General features: G+C 38.8%; 1 long non-coding RNA gene across 1 annotated transcript; it reads right to left on the bottom strand.

Annotated features, from left to right (window-relative positions):
- Positions 1-3,493: 3,493 nt before the first annotated feature.
- LOC135720972 (uncharacterized) lies at positions 3,494-4,608 on the bottom strand. Its single transcript, XR_010521384.2, has 2 exons — positions 3,828-4,608; positions 3,494-3,626 (listed from the first exon to the last, which is right to left on the bottom strand). It is a non-coding gene; the product is annotated as an uncharacterized lncRNA (long non-coding RNA).
- Positions 4,609-17,288: the final 12,680 nt, after the last annotated feature.

The raw sequence follows: 17,288 nt of genomic DNA, 5'->3' as shown, positions 1-17,288 counted from the left end.
CAGAGAACGTCCCTGCCTTTGCCTCATCCATTGTTTTTATATGGGAAGAATGTTTTATTTTCAGCGTGAGAAATGCAAGGTGTGGCGTCACTGGCGTGTAAGGCTGAAGTGCGTGTGTCTCCCGCCGAATGCGTGAGACTTGAGAGCCCTGTTTGCATCTAACGTTGTAGAGATGTTAATACACACAGACAGCAATAAACAAAAGCTGTGCATGCTCTCCTCACGTTGTTCTTGTAAAATAATAATAATATAACAAGCATATCGCTTCGGTTCAATGCCGGCTCGAGGGGATCCTCCCTGTACTGCGCACCGTGTCGTGCACGTGTGGGCGCTGCTAGCGCTGTGAGCTAGCTAGTGATGATCGTCCCTAAAGAGATTGTCCAATGAAAGGTCAATACGTCATCATGTGACTAATTTTATTTGCGTCTAAATTATTTTTTATTAATTTTACTAATAGTTAGATTGGGCAGGCCTTCACAAAAGGGCATTTAATTACAAAAAAATGCCTTGACAAAAAGGGCACTTTGGTCATCCAGGGGTAAAGGGGCAGGTGCTTGGGCACCCGCCGCCCCCCCCTCTGCACGTGCCTGTTTAAGGGAATAGTTCACCCAAAAATGAAAATCCTGTCATGCTGTCACCTGTATGTTATTCTTCTGTGGAACACAAAATGAGGGTTTTTTTAAAAAATAAGAGAGTAACCACACATTTGATGGTGTCTATTACCTTTCATAGTAGAAAAAACAAATACTATGGAAACCAATGGGTACCGTCAATACATACCATTATTTATCATCAATATTTGTATTCAGCAGAAAACAGAAATTCATACAGGTTTAGAACAACATGAGGGTGAGTAAAGAAAGACAGAATACTCATTTTTGGGAAAACCCAAAATAACTGGTTTGAATTTGCAGACATGGGGACTTGTGACTTGGTGACTTGGACTCGAGTCGACTTGAGTCGCTATTTTTGTGACTTGTGACTTGACTTGACAAAAATTAAATACTTGAGACTTGACTCGGACTTGGAAGTTAAAGACTCGGGACTTGACTTGACTTGAGACATGATGACTTGAAAGACTTGAGTGTTAATCACATCATGGTTTCAGTTTGAATATAAAATATATTAATTATTTAAATAAATAAAGTCGACCGAGCTGGAGCGCAGGCTGAGAATGGTGTTGTCATGACTGAATCACGACACTATCATCAGTCATGCCCTCTCGTACCTTACGCACACCACGCCCACTTAGATCAGATATCAACATGTCAGCCGGAGGGGTACCGAGGGTCATCGCTTTCGGCTTCAACAAGATGGCAAAAGACGAACAGTGCGTTGCAAGACATTCAACATTAAAATTATGGGCAACCAGACGACAACCTCCAATTTCGTTCGTCATTTAAAGAGCTATTATGCCCAGTAAGTGCTTGTCAATTTGTTAATATCTGGTTAGTTGGTAGTTAGCTAATGTAATAATAGCTAATGTAGCCCTCATCATAACGTGTTGGGGACAAATGTGGGCAAAATAATTTTGATTTATTTTTTAAAATACTTATTTTTATTTTTTAATACTTCTTTTTCAAGTTTGCCACCTGAACACACATACAGAGAAAAATTACTTGATTCTACAATGTTAGGGGCGGTTCACATGTCGCGTCTTTTGCGCGCTCAAGTTCGTTATTTCAAATTTAGGCACGCGAACGAAAGAGGTGCGACGCGCTCGTTTTTTCTGGGCGCATGTTTGAGAGAGAGAGAGAGAGAGAGAGAGAGAGAGAGAGAGAGAGAGAGAGTGTGTCTGTGTGCGAGAGAGAGAGAGAGAGAGAGAGAGAGAGAGAGAGTGTGTCTGTGTGCGAGAGAGAGAGAGGGGAGAAATGTAACAAAGTTTAATGTTGTACGTAAACTGTGTTTGAGAGAGAGGGAGGTGTTCAGAGAGGGGTCTGTTGGATGTTAAGCTGTTATTTGTTTTACAGTATGGACTCAATGTGGAAAATTTAAAACACGGTTGGCAGAAGTGAAAAATAAATAATTTATGAAGTTACAATTTTGTTTGATTCCATGATGTATTTTACTGAACATGAGTATTTACAATGCAAATCCAAATTATTGTAATTTACTGATAGTTACTTACTGTATATCTTGTCACTTTATTAAGATCAGATTCTGCAGGTAAAATTACAATAATAAGGTGAATTGACTTGGACTTGACTTGACCTACTACAGGACTTGACTTGACTTGACTTGACATAGCCTGTGACTCGACTTGACTTGACTTGCCCAAGAAAAAAAATACTTGGGACTTACTTGAGACTTGAAGGTTCAGACTTGAGACTTACTTGAGACTTGCACATGTGTGACTTTGTCCCATCTCTGTGAATTTGTCATGTTTTGTCAACACTAATCTTACTCTGAGTTTGTTAAATTGATTTTGTGCAATAGGATTCTGATGTCTTTTTGTATCCAAATGTTTACAGATGTTTATGTAGCTATCTGTAAGTCTGAAGACCCACCATGCTTGTTTGAATAGTGACATTTTGATTTCATGCTAGGAAGCCCTTGGATGGCATTGTCTTTAGAGGTCAGGGTTGTGAACTCTGGGGAAAGCGTTTGAGGATCTCTGACCTCATTCATTATACTGTGATTGACATGGGAAGCTGAGCAGTGACAGAGCTGGGCATCAGTGGGTGGGCGTTGGAAAGATCAAAATCCAATCAGTTTAGGTAACACTTTATTTTACGACCCGCAAAGTACCGTGTAATTAAACCGAATTTACAGCGTACCTATTTGTAACAACAGAGTACCTCTACAGTACGTAGTTGTAGTTATAAGGGAACAATATTTTAAGTTTGGGGTAATAAGGGGGTAAGAATATATGGAAAATTATTCTCTAAGTATTTCATAGCTACAGGGTACCTATTGTAATATTACGTGGTATGTATGACTTACGTCTATGGGTATGGTCTATGTGTAATATGTTTTTTTTTTCATATTTGCTACTTACCTGATGAAGTGTTTTGTATAGCCTACAGTTGATGTCTACAAGCCACGTCGGCAAATAAAATATAACACACAATAAAAATAATAGCAACTTGTACCTCTTTGATCTGTATATGTATACAGGAGTTACAAGGTAACTCTTATATTTGCAGGCTGTAAATTGAAGTGGGGCTTATTCCCCGATTGTTCTGTGTATGTACCAGGTAACTCTCATATTTGCGGGCTCTAAACTAAAGTGGGGCTTATTCCCCGATTGTTCTGTGTATGTACCAGGTAACTCTTATATTTGCGGGCTGTAAACTAAAGTGGGGCTTATTCCCCGCTTGTTCTGTGTATGTACCAGGTAACTCACATATTTGCGGGCTGTAAACTAAAGTGGTGCTTTGTTCACCTCTTGTTATAGGGTAAATACCATAAACATACAGAATATTGTTATTTTTATTTTAAAACAACTTATTTCAAAACATCTTTAAAACACTATAATTAAGCCAACACTTAATGTTTATTATCACATAACTTTTATTTAAAATAAAAAGTCATGACAATTTTTCATTGTTTTTGCGGCTTGGCTTCCTCTGTTGGTGTTCTTGTCCACTCGGATGATGAGTTGATGTCGTCTCACAAATGCTGTTCTGCATTATAAAAAACATAAATGAAAGCCTTCAGTAAATGTTTCTTCACTGTGCCTTGACAGAAACAGAGTTTTCTAAGCCAGTTACGTTTATAAATTTTAGGCTTACTTATGTGCTAGCTAACCTGCTACCGTTAGCTAGCAACTTTCTTGAAAAACATTGTTTGAAATGCGTGAGTCATGTATTAACAAAACCAGTCACCTTATCCAACATGCGGATCCTGCTGACATCACTCGCAGCCGTACTCCACACTGTAGAACGTTTTTAAAACCTCTTAAAGAAATTTCACCTCAGGATCGCGTTCCAGCAAACCTCCTGGAGACACGGCCGCGCGTTCTACACCTGCGCAGTAGCCTATGCATGTAGTCGTCTTTTGCTTTAGCGGGAGCTGATATCTGCTGTTGTTTCATTCTGGTTTGCCATTGCATAAATTATATTTGGCTAAAATACTTGTGTTTACAGTAAATAAATTGCAAAGCACCACTTCAAATATGTCCGCAAATGTAGGAGTTTCATGGTAAATAGGGAATAAGTTGCTATTTTTATTGTACTTACCTTAAAAAAAAGATAACCACATTAAATCAGCTGGACTTTTGTTATTAAAAGCAAGTAATATAGGCTACTAAAATAAAAGTGATATGCTGTTATATTTATTTGCCGATGTGGCTCGTAGACATTGACTGTATACAACATTCAGTAGGCTAGTCAATATGAAAAATTCACAATAAAAAATAAATAAAACATAATTTCCCCATAGACTTGACTAAGTCATACATACCACGTAATATTACAATAGGTACCCTGTTGTTATAAAATACTTAGAGTATAAATAATTTATAATTCTTCATATTCTTACCCCCTTATTACCCCAAACTTAAAATATTATTCCCTTATACCTACAGGTTACCTACCCTGTTGTTACAAATAGGTACGCTGTAAATTCGGTTTAATTACGCGGTACTTTGCGGGTCGTAAAATAAAGTGTTACCTCAGTTTATTGTCACTCTACCATATATATGAGTAAAATGTTTACATCTACGTTTATTGATTTAGCAGACTCTTTCAGCCAATACGACCTACAGATGAGGAATACAACAAGTGATTTGTTTTTTAAGAAGGCATGAAAAACAAGAAGTGCCAGTAATATAAAGTTTCAGTCACAATATTCAAATAATAAAGAATATATATTTAGAAACCCCACCTTTCTGTGATTCATATAATGCAAGTCATAGGATCCGCCACTTTGACAGTTGAAAAAGCAGATAAATCTAATATAAAAGTAATCCCTACAACTCCTGGTGACATATTGGTGACATTTTGCCATCTTGTGATTTTTGAAGCTTTGATTTTTGCAAGAAATTAAATGTTTTTTTTTACAGCGGTATAAGCAGTAATAGAGGGTATGCGTGTGATGTCACCTTTGGCGAAAGTGACTGAGGTTACGCCCACTGAGTGGCAAAAGACAGAGCGGCAGAATTTGTGTACAGTGTGGAATCAGTGAAACACGGGGAAACACGTCTAAATGGGAAAAAGCTGTTGCGCGATAGAGTGTACTAACAGATTTAACAAGAATTCGGAGCTATCGTTTTACAGACTGCCAGAAAACACAGAAAGGAGAAGTGAATTGATCGTTCATGCAAACATCCACTAACCACAGGTGGGTTGACAAGTTGCTAGGGTCACTATCAAGCAGAGGTGGACACTACTTTAGTATTTTATTTTCTACTTAAAAGTATTTTTCAAGTATTTGTATTTTATCAGTATTTTTTGGAAACATACATTCCAAAGCATATTATCATAATTTTACTCTATTACATTTTATAAATACAAGTTTTTATATTACATTTAATGTTTAAGTAATATTAAATATTTTAATATTAAAATTAATATTTTTTTAAGGGGCCCCAAATAAAATTCTGCTTAGGGCCCCATAAAGGCTTGGGCTGGCCCTGAGTGCACTTCTTGTAATTTCCAATGTGAACAAATTATGTACCAATACCATCTTTCAAATGGTACAAAACTAAGCTTACTATGCTGTTGGCTTCCTGTCTCAGTTTGAACACAACTCAAGGCATCCTTCTCGGAACTAGTAAATATTGGTTGTAAAAAACAGATTCGCTTTCTTGATAAGCAACACATTTCAATCGTTTTTTTTTATTCAGATTTACATTTACTGTATGTATTTGGAATTTATAGCTATATACTTGAGACCTAAAATACATTCAGATTTTATATAATTATTTTCTGTTTGGCTCCAGATTTATGGTATATTTTCATTTAGATAAACATGTGCCAGTGATGCTAATCTGAGCTTTATTACTCGTTCAAACAGAGTGACTACCCCCTCCTCCCCACCAGTCACCCACCCCGTCACCCTGAGATCACCCTGCTGTGTCACACACACAAATCACGAGATGCAGTGTTTGTACTTGAACCTTCAAACATGCAAACATGTCAATTGCACATCATGTTTGAATGTGAAGCCATTTGCTAAGCTTTTGAAATTAAACACTGTGATGAGAGAGGCAGTGAGGAAGAGAGAGAGAGAGAGAGAGAGAGAGAGAGAGAGAGAGAGAGAGAGAGAGAGAGAGAGAGAGATGATGATGAGTGGAGGTTGCCATGGACTTCTTGTGCTGCTAATTACTGCCATTATTAGGATGTGGGACATCGATGAGCGCTGCGTTCACTTGTGTTGGGGCATGTTGTTTGTATGTGTATGTGTGTTTGGGGGTGATTAAGAGCAGGATTAGCCGGCTGTCCCGAAGAGGGGGGGGGCGGTGCATCCAGAGACCGGCCTGACCTTCTCATTTTATCCTCATTAGTATCACTTGTCAACACCACAACGGCTCCTTAATCATCTGCTATCATCGTTGGCCCTGGTTCAAATCCACGCACACACACACTACTCCTAAAACTCCCTGATACAAAAATAAACAGGCACAGGGCAAACATAACCAAGAGCACCTGCCTTTACAGTAAATGCATGAAATAAGTAGCAAAATTTGTTATGAACATGGAATACACACATAGCAGTTTACATTGTTTCAATATTGTTAACATGCGTCTATTGTCCTTCTATTAATAGAGGTGTGTTGTTATTGATGCCGTGTGTGGCAATGGTAAACGGCGAGAATGCGGCTCGTCTGTCTGTGTCAAAGTGTGTGCCACGGCCGGTCCCACGCAGACCACAGCAAATGAGCCCTATTCATTTCCTCCCGTCGGCATATGGAGGCCCATTGTTTGTCCTGCACCGCAGAGGCCCAAGTGATGCAATTCATTGGCATTCATGTCATCTCACAAACCCATCTCTATTGAGACTTTGACATCAACAGGCCAACACTGAGTGGAATTGATCTAGTTAATTCAGAAGATCATAAACCTTATACTTACAACAATTTTTCAACAACAATATAGACATTTTATACACTATATGTACGTATAGTCTAGTCCAAAAGCTTTACTAAAACAGGCATTTTAGATCCTGCAATATTTGTATGCAAATTTGTGACAATGACCATGTTAAGTAATAGGGGAAATTCCATGCTTTTTGTTTTGTGCTTTTTCAAATCACGCTAGGCTAAGATAAGATGGATAATGTAGTTTTGTCCAAATTTGTGGGGTCCATGCCAGCCTAAGGTTATGGTGTCATCCCAGCAAAAAAGAGGGGCAGTGAACATACCAAATATTTTTTATTAATTTTCCAGTTGAACTTCTACTCAAATTGAACTTCAACTAGACTTTTTCACAAAACACTACTATTTTAACTACTTTAATACTAAGATACTGTGTCATACATGGATTCTTTGGAAAGTAGAAGTGAGTGTATTATTATTATTAGTCTGTTCTTAATTTACCACAACAGCAATTCTTTCACTGTCTGACTCCCTGCATAAACAGGAAGCAATTAACTTCCCTAAATGCAGAACTTTTACAAGTTTCACAACTTTTACAAGAGACAAACTAACAGAAAAAACAATGTGTAAGGGTGTCTAGACTGAGAGAGGAAGTGTGATCAAAGATGTCTGCTCCTCACTTCTGACTTATCTTTCATACATCCATCAAGAAATAACAGAAATGTATTTATGCTAAAGTCATCTGCTGAAAAGACCATCTTAAACCAGTTTGAAATTGCTGGTTCAGCTCTGGTTTAATAAAAATACTCAAAATGTACTCCCAAATCATGCCACTGTTTTGGATATGGTATAGTAAATACTTTGTTAGATATGGTAGATGTTTGTATTTCTGTGTACTGTTAGTGTTGCTACACTGCTGTTTCATTTTTGGCTAATTAGTGGATGCAGTTGTAAGTTTGATTTCAACTGATTATAGTCAAATCCTGTTTTTCATGCACAATATTTATTCTGTATGTCCTGAAGTAATATAAATGAGAAAGTAATTTGTTTGTACTGTTTGATATGTGTGCAGTAGGAATGTTAGCTTAAGACATTTAGTCAGGTTTTAGCCAGGTATTCGCACTTTTTAATTGTAGAAAATGTTAATTTAATATATATATATATTTAATTAAAGGTTATTACTGTTAACATTTCTTACTGCACAATCAACTAACATGAGCAAACAAAAGATACTTTTTATATGTATGTGTGTAAAATATCTAACCTTTATGGACAATTGATTTGAGGAAGCTAATTGTTTATTTTATGCATTCCTACAGTTTTGTGTCCTTACGTAATAATGTCATCACAAAGTAATTTATTACAAGGCACTCTAAAATGCTTGATTCTGATTAGCCAGTCGCGACATTCCAAGATATTTTGTTATTCCAAGATATCAACCTTCTGAAACTAATAACACGTCTGCGAATCATTTTTATAGGTAGGGGAGAGCAGGGGCGAAAGTACAATTTTTCAGAAAAAGTTTATTTTAAAAGCTAATGTTTTAGACAGAGATTTATTTTTGCTGTGGTCTATCAATAACAGGAAACATTTTGAACAAATGTAAAACGACGTCAGTATAATTTCACTTTGAACATAAGTAGTGTCAGCTGGGACGAAATCTTGAAGTGTTGAAAATAAAACATTTTTTCAACTGTTTGAACACTATAAGATTAAATTAAATCAAATTAGAATAATATAAATTTTGTAACATAATGCAACATTATTAGCAAGTGTTACTTTTGTCCCACAGGAACTCCTGACATTTAAACCTGATTTACTTTTATTCTGAAAAACTCTGAATAGTCAGACTTTGGGATGCATTAGAGCACTGAATAACCTGTAGATTAATCAGTACTGTAACACATGAAACCAGAAACACAATGCGTTATAAGAAAAAAACTACCGCTTTAAGAATTTACTTATCATGGTTGAAGCAGCTTTCTGGACTTAGACGCACAAAACAGTGATGAAATAACGCGATATTTGTCAGGTCTGTCAAGGGTTGTGTGCTAAAAATGCTGTCATATATTGGAATGCAAATGTTATCAGGGCTCGGAGAAAATCGCTTTGTTACTTTCGTCCCACGTTACTTTCGCCCCTGATCTCCTCTACAGTTACATTACACAAAAATTCTATATAAATATGTCTTTTATTATCACATATGACATTACATTTACAAATGATAAAATCAAATATTGTTTTGTGACATTTGTCTTATAGTTTGTTAAAACCAAAATAAACAGGTTTTCCTCAGCTTTGTGTTGCTTCTGATCTGGCTTATGTCTGCAATAACAACCTGCTGCCTATACATTGTCCTTAGCAAGTTTAGCAACAAAACAACCTTCCTTTAGCAACTTCCCCTGAGAACTAGTTGGCAACACTGGAGCTCAGTTCACAAATTGTGGGCGTGTCAATTAGAAACATTGCTGAATCAATAGATGCAACATTTGTTGTTAACGGTTTGTGAGGCTTTTTGATTTACAACTAAATGTCTGCACAATATAAAGTATGATACCATTGTAATATAACAATTTATTGGTTACATTGCAGTATACAGTGGCTTCATGAATTATATAAAAACAAAAAACTTTTATATAAAAATGAAAATATTTTATATAAAAAAAGAAATTGGTATATTCTTTGTTCTTTATTTTCTGTAAGTTGAGTTAACAAACTTTTCTCTATTTTCATGCATTTATTTATTTAAAAAAGGCACACTGCACAAACGAAAGTTATTTAAATATGTTGATGTCGTAAACACAACTTAACAGTGCCTAAAAACGAACAACCCTGGAGGACTTGAACTCAGAATCTGACACTACTTTTGTGATGATCTTCACCGAGGTTGTTACGGCCCAAAACCATGTCAAGGCTCGTGAATTCAAAAGGACACAGGCCGAACATATAAAACAAAGAATCATAACCACTGATGAGAATTTCAAGACGTCTCCATTTAATTAATAATTCAAATCAAGCATTTACAAATAATAGAAAAAAACAACTAATGAATAATAAAGGAAACAATCCTCTTACGGGTAGGAAAGCTAAGAAAACAGACCCCTAACTACACCTGTTCTCAAGAAAAAGTTCTTACCTGTCTACCAACATAAAATAAAAAAACAGATGAGTCTTCCTGGCATCTGCTTCCCTCGCTCAGCTCTTACTTAATAAACAAACGTGAACTAATAAATAAATAAATAAATACACTACCCACTAAGGAAAAATAAGAAAAATATCAAACATCAAAACACAAGTGTATACGTTAAACCTAAGCCCAACATAAAGCAAACAAAAACCACCTCAAAGAGACGATGAGAGACGCTGGTTCATAGGAAGGGGAGCCACTGAGAGAGAGAGAGAGAGAGAGAGCGCTTTAATCCCGTAACCCCGATGACGTCACATAATTCTAACATAATTATCCCCCACGTTGTCACTTACGAACTCAAAATAAATCAAAAATGTATATAATATTTATTTAAAAAAATTATATTTACACATAACAGAGGTGGTATGAGTTTCGGTCACTGTCACCTATAGTGTTTATGTATGTGATGACCCCTCCCTCCTTACCTCGTGGTACCAGTGGAATTTCATCTTAACAGTATGAGAATGATCCAAAGAGATCATTCAACAAAAATATGTTACCTGGAGGGAGTTTGTAATCTAATTTATCTGAAGGATTTTGTGAGATTCCACAATCGTAATAAAATAGAACTGATTAACAAAAGTTAAAAAGGAATAACTAACAACACTACTGAATGATACTGAATCACTAAATAATAGTAAAGTAAAAAAATAGAAAATAGAGGTGACTTATTTGTTGAATTTAAATAGCAGATTGTTTTCTGTTTTCTAATAAGGTAAAGACCTTCTTTCTCATAAGACAAATGACAAATTTAAAATGATTTGTTAATATTTGAAATTCAGTTTTGCAATATTAAAAACAACTGAGGTAAACAGAAACTGACAATACACAAATGAATTAAATAGAGGTTTGGTTAGTGATATTTATGTACCATGTGGTCGACGTCTTCCACTGGTCAGACAGGCCGTGCTGTAGTGGGGAAGAAGTCGGACCCACCGAGTGTGGTCCACCCTTTGCTTCACTGTGAGGGACTCATTTGCATAGTAAACTTCCCTGCAAAAAGCTCAGCCCAAGGTATGTTGGTCCTTTCAAAATCCTAAGAAAAATATCACTCATATAATTTTATCTCCAAATACACAGTACCATATTTCTCTCATCGTCCATGTCTCAGTAGTTTAACCTGCTAGTGTTCCAAGAGGGATCAAGGATGAGGAGGCTCAAATCCTCCACAATTGTGGACAGCAGGGAGGCCTAACTTCTGGATTTCCAGACTTCTGCAATGTGTTCTTCAGTTCTTCCACTTAAAAAAAGGCTTACAAAAACCCATTATCATTTTTTATTACTTTTAGGTTATCATAATAAATGCATAAAAATATTTTGGGAAAATAATCTCTTAAAGACAAATAAGTGACAATCCTTTTAGCATCAATTTCCTCTGTAATTAAGTCAAAAGAGAATTTGCACTCAGATGTCTACATTGTGGAAAGGAAACCAAACCATCTCAACTAATTACCTTTATCACTCATGATTATGGGATTGTGGGAACTCATGAAACATCAGTAAATAACTTTATTGCGGTCTGCAGTATAATGTTAAAAATTGCTGCATTTCAGCAGATGAATCATGTGTAGTGAGGTCACCGATGGAAGGCTATGAATGAGAGAGAGAGAGGGGGGGGGGGGGAGAGAGAGCAAAATAGTATCAGTGTGTGTGTGTGTGTGTGTGTGTGTGTGTGTGTGTGTGTGTGTGTGTGTGTGTGTGTGTGTGTGTGTGTGTGTGTGTGTGTGTGTGTGTGTGTGTGTGTGTGTGTGTGTGTGAGAATGAGAGAAATGATGCTGTCAGTGTTTAATTGAGCATACAGATTGCTGTGGACCTACAGATGAGCTATGACACTTTTTGGATTCGTTTTTGTCTCCTCCCAACCCAATAACGGGCACACACACGCATGCGCACACACATATTTAAAAATCTGAACATAAATCAAGCATAAATACGAAAGCCCAAGTTATTTATTATATTAACCCAACTTAATTATTGAGTTTACCTAAACTTTGAAACTAACTTTGAAAACTATAATAAGTTGACGTTACAATATAACTGAGAAATGGCTCTCCCAAAAATTTTATATTTTGCATTCAGTTAACTAAAGATCATATAATGTTTTTAAGAATATTATAGTGTTATGTCCCACGGAGTTATAAAGATAATATCTGACAGAAAGTGCTCATGACCTGTGTGCTTTATTCTCTCCCTCAAACTCACACATTGTCTGCTGTGGAGGAGCAGTTCACTACAGCTGTAGATAGGGAACTGTGTTTAAGGCAGCTCTCTTGCTAATGACTTGAGTTATGCATAGGCCTCTTTGAGTGTGCATTCTGCAACTGTTTTGTAATGTTGCTTACAAACTTATAGAGTGACTTTAATATATTTTTTCTTCTGTTTAATTTGGAGAGGAAGCTCAGGGAAGTTTTCATCTGTAATTTTGCACTGGTTAGGTAGCTCCTTAATTTGTTTTGTTTATTATTTTGGGTCTATATCTCTCCTGGTGACACAGATTCCCCTAGATTTTACAAGATTTTTGGTGTGTGAAATTAAACATTAATTTTCTCTTAAAATTCATTTGATGTTTTTACTTTGTAATTGAGGAAAGGAGCATGTTCTCCCAACAGGGATGCACCGGGGGGGGGGGGGGGGTTGATTTAAAAAAGATCAGTTTTAATAGTAACAGTACTAGTAGTAGTATAATAGAAATTTTAAGTGTTTTATTGTTAAACCTTTGGTGGATACAATAGAAAGTTATGGATTTTCTATGACTGCAACTAATGATTATTTTCATAATAAATCGTCTCGGGTTACGTATGTAACCCTTGTTCCCTGAGAAGGGAACGAGACGCTGCGTCGCCATAGAGACGCTTTGGGAACGCCTTCAGGTGTGAGTGCGTCTGAATGTGTATATCAAATCCAACCAATGGTGGGGCGTGACGTCACCGGCGGGGTGACGCAGGAGCCGGAAAGCATAAAAGGCGACGTACAACCACACCCACACTATCTGAAATATTGCCGAGACGGCTTACAGGTACGCAGGAAGTATGGCAAATGAGACGCAGCGTCTCGTTCCCTTCTCAGGGAACAAGGGTTACATACGTAACCCGAGACGTTCCCTTTCGAGGGAACTCACGCTGCGTCGCCATAGAGACGCTTTGGGAACGCTATATCCAATCCGCCAGACTACGAGTGCCTGTCTGTGTGTAAAAAGCACAACTAAGACCTAAGCACCAAAGATCCAGGAGTAGGAGTGAGATCCGACCCATAAAACTGTACAAAAGTGAGCGGTGAGGACCAGCCTGCCGCATCACAGACATCCTGGACAGAGGCACCTGCCCACAGGGCTTTAGATGCTGCCATACCTCTAGTTGAATGCGCTCTGACGGTTAAAGGAGAGGGCCGTACAGAGGCTTCATAAGCAAAAGAGATAGCCTCGACTATCCATTTACTCAAAGTTTGCTTTGTGGCCAGGAAACCTTTCCGGGCCGAACCAAAGCACAAAAATAACTGCTCTGCTTTCCTGAACTCCGCTGTTTTGAGCACAAACATGTCCAGTTCTCGTACTGGACAGAGTAAATTAACCTTCTTTGGCTCGCGTCCTTAAATGGTGGAGGGCAGAACGCCTGCAAGACTATGGGGCATGGTATGTTGCTCAAAACCTTCGGAACGTAGCCCGATCTAGGGTATAGAAAAACCTTTACCATGCCTGGAGCGAACTCAAGACAGGTTGGCGAAACTGAGAGAGCCTCTAAATCTCCTACCCTCTTAAGGGAGGTAATAGCTAGGAGAAATATAGTTTCCAGAGTAAGAAACTTTCTGAAATTATATCAATGGCTCAAATGGTGCCCCTGATAAGTCCTCCAGGACCACAGACAGATCCCACGCAGGGATCCTAAAATGACTCGCAGGCCTCAGCCTCCGAGTGCCACACTGGAAACGCATGAATAGATGGTCTCTACTTAATGAGGGACCGACCACTAAGGTATGAAAGACAGATATAACTGCCACATAAGCCTTAATGGTCAAAGGAGGCAGCCCTGCTGCAAACTGCTCTTATAAAAACTCCAGAACTGTACCAAGGGGCAGTTAACTGGGTCAAATAAGTGCTCTTGGCACCACGTAATTAAAGTCTTTCTTCAAATGCGTATAATTTCCTGGTGGAGGGAGCTCTGGAAATAAAATAGTCTTCACAACCTCAGTTGAGAGACCCATTTCTATGAGTCTGTCCTCCTCAGAGACCAGAACCAAAAACTCTAAGCAGGGGTAGAACACAGTGCCCCTTGCCTGAGACTATCGATCCCTCCAGATCGGCCCCTGAAATGGGGAGCCGTCTAGGAGGGAGACCAGGTTCGAAAACCACACTCTGGTCAGCCAACACGGGGCTACGAGCAACAGCTGCGCCTGTGCTGCTGGACCCTCTCCAGAACTCCCGGGAGCTGAGCAATTGGGGAAAAACACACAGGAGGCCCTCAGACCCTTCCTGTGTCATGGCAACCAGTCCGAGTGGGACTGGGTGAAAAAGAGAAAACCAAAAAGTACAATGTGAATTCTCCTGAATTGCAAACAGGTCAGCTTTCGCTTGGCCGAACCTGAACCAAATTTGCTCCCCCACATGTGGGTGGAGTCTTCATTCCCAAAGCTCAACGCCTGCCGCAGCAGAACGTCTGCTCCATGTGGACTTACATAGATTTTGACCTTATGGTCTTCCATAGCCACTTCCCGGCCTTAGAGGGATGCATCCGTCGTAAGCCTGATGTGACGACCTTGAGCCCCCGATATTGGCTTTCATGGGAAAGGAACCATGGTTTCTTCCATAATACTAAGGCACAAAGCATCTGCGTGTGACCTTGATCATGAGAAACGGGTTGCCCCTCAGGGAACCCCATGGTTAAAAGGATGGATTCTTTACGAGCAGTAAAAGCCTGCAGTCATTGAAATCCATACCACGCCCAGAAAAGAGGTCCTCTGTGCTGGAGAAACATACTTTTCCTGGCGTTTATTTGATGGGACATTTTTGTCCCTTTTGGCTTTCCATAACTGATCACAGCTAGAAAGGGATGCGTCTGTCATTAATGTTTTGCGGCGACAGACCGCACCTAACTTGGGGCCTGTAAACCAATACCCAATTTTTTTTCCATATTCTTAGGGCACGAAGACATATGCGCGTAACCCTGAACATGTGAAAAAGCCAACACTGGCCTTTTTTGAGAAAGGAACCATAGTTTCTGCCATAATACTAAGGCACAAAGCATTCGCGTGTGACCTTGATTATGCAAAAACGGGTTGCCCCTCAGGGAACCCCATGGTTAAAGGATGGATTCTATACGAGCAGGAGACAACCGTGCCTGCAGTCGTTGAAATCCATACTACGCCCAGAAAAGAGGTCCTCTGTACTGGAGAAGCACAATTTTCCTGGCGTTTAGCTGATTGGATATTTTTGTCCTTTTGGCTTTCCATAGCCGATCCTCAGCTTAACAGAAATGCATCTGTCATTAATGTCATGCGACAACAGTCTGCACCTCACTCCGGGCCTTAGACAGAAACCCAGCATTTTTCCATATTCTTAGGGCACGAAGACATGCGCGCGTAACCCTGAACATGGTAAAACGGCCAAAACTGGCCGAAAGGAACCATTGTTTCTTCCATAATACTAAGGCACAAAGCATCTGCGTGTGACCTTGATCATGAGAAACGGGTTGCCCCTCAAGGAACCCCATGGTTAAAGGATGGATTCTATACGAGCAGGGGACAACAGTGCCTGCTATCGTAGAAATCCATACTACACCCAGAAAAGAGGTCCTCTGTACTGGAGAAGCACACTTTTCCTGGCGTTTTAGCTGATTGGACATTTTTGTCCTATTGGCCTTCCATAGCTGATCCGCAGCTTAAGAGAGATGCATCTGTCATTAATGTCATGCAGCGACAGACCACACCTCACCACGGGCTTTGAGACAGAAACCCGAAATCTTTACATATTCTAGAGTACGAAGACATGTGCGCGTAACCCTGAACAGGCAAAAAGGGTTGCCCCTCGAGGAAAAACCCTGATTTTAAAACCATCACTTGGTGTGTGATTGACCTAGCTTCAACTCATTCACTTATGTGAAAAATGGACATGACACGAGCAGGAGACATCTGTGCCTGCATCATCGTAGAGTTCCATAATATCCCCAAAAAGTGATCACCTGTGTTGGGACTAACATACTTTTCTTGGTGTTCATTCTCAACGCTAGGTATCTAGATGTGCAAACACAACATCTCGATGCTGTGCTGCCATCTGTGCTGACTGTGCTAATATTAGCCAATCATCAATATAAATAGTATGCAAATGCCCTAAAGATGCAATGACGCCAGGGCAGCATTTACACATTTTGTAAATGTGTGAAGGGATAGATCTAGGCCGAAGGGAAGGCTGATATTGGTATGCCATGCCCCAAAGGCAAACATGAGATTCTGTGAGCAGGAAAAATCCATTAACAAAAACCAGTCCTCGGATTTGATTTGAGATAAATGTGAGTGACTGTCAACATCATGAACCATAATTTTGTGACAGTTTCGTGTAGCCTTTGAATAAAAGGAACTCCAATTCCTGCTCTAAAATTAGGCATAGCCTAATTTTCCGTGCATAACACCCATTGAGATATGTTTGGAATGTTTTTCCATGCCATTATATTTTTTACCAAGGGAACCTGATTTACTGTGCTCTGTACTACAAGAGGCAGAGTGTTCACAGTTAATACAGGAGGGTACTGAGAAGTGTGGGGACCCGTAAAAGGCGGATACAACCCACACTCCCCAGGAGGGCATACCCTGATAGGGCTTTATATATATATTTGACAATGTTGGAGGCTTTAGGGATGAAGCCACTCATGGCAACATAAAAACATCCTCTAAATATAGCCTATTATGTTTAAAAGCTAGCTGAAGTGCTTGTGTAAACATGGTCAGATGGTCTTTTCCATGACTTGCATAATAATGGAGATCAGGAAAGAAAGAAAGCCTCTGGTGTTGAGATTGCACTCATTTTGTAAGAAAACTCTCATCTAATTTGCTGGATGATATAGTTTCTTTTTTATATATATATTTATTTGTATATTTTATATATATATATATATATATATGCTGGTTCATACAAAT

This window comes from Paramisgurnus dabryanus, chromosome 13 (genome assembly GCF_030506205.2).
Source record: "Paramisgurnus dabryanus chromosome 13, PD_genome_1.1, whole genome shotgun sequence".
NCBI lineage: Eukaryota > Metazoa > Chordata > Actinopteri > Cypriniformes > Cobitidae > Paramisgurnus > Paramisgurnus dabryanus.
This window is presented reverse-complemented; position numbering and strand designations above follow the sequence as displayed.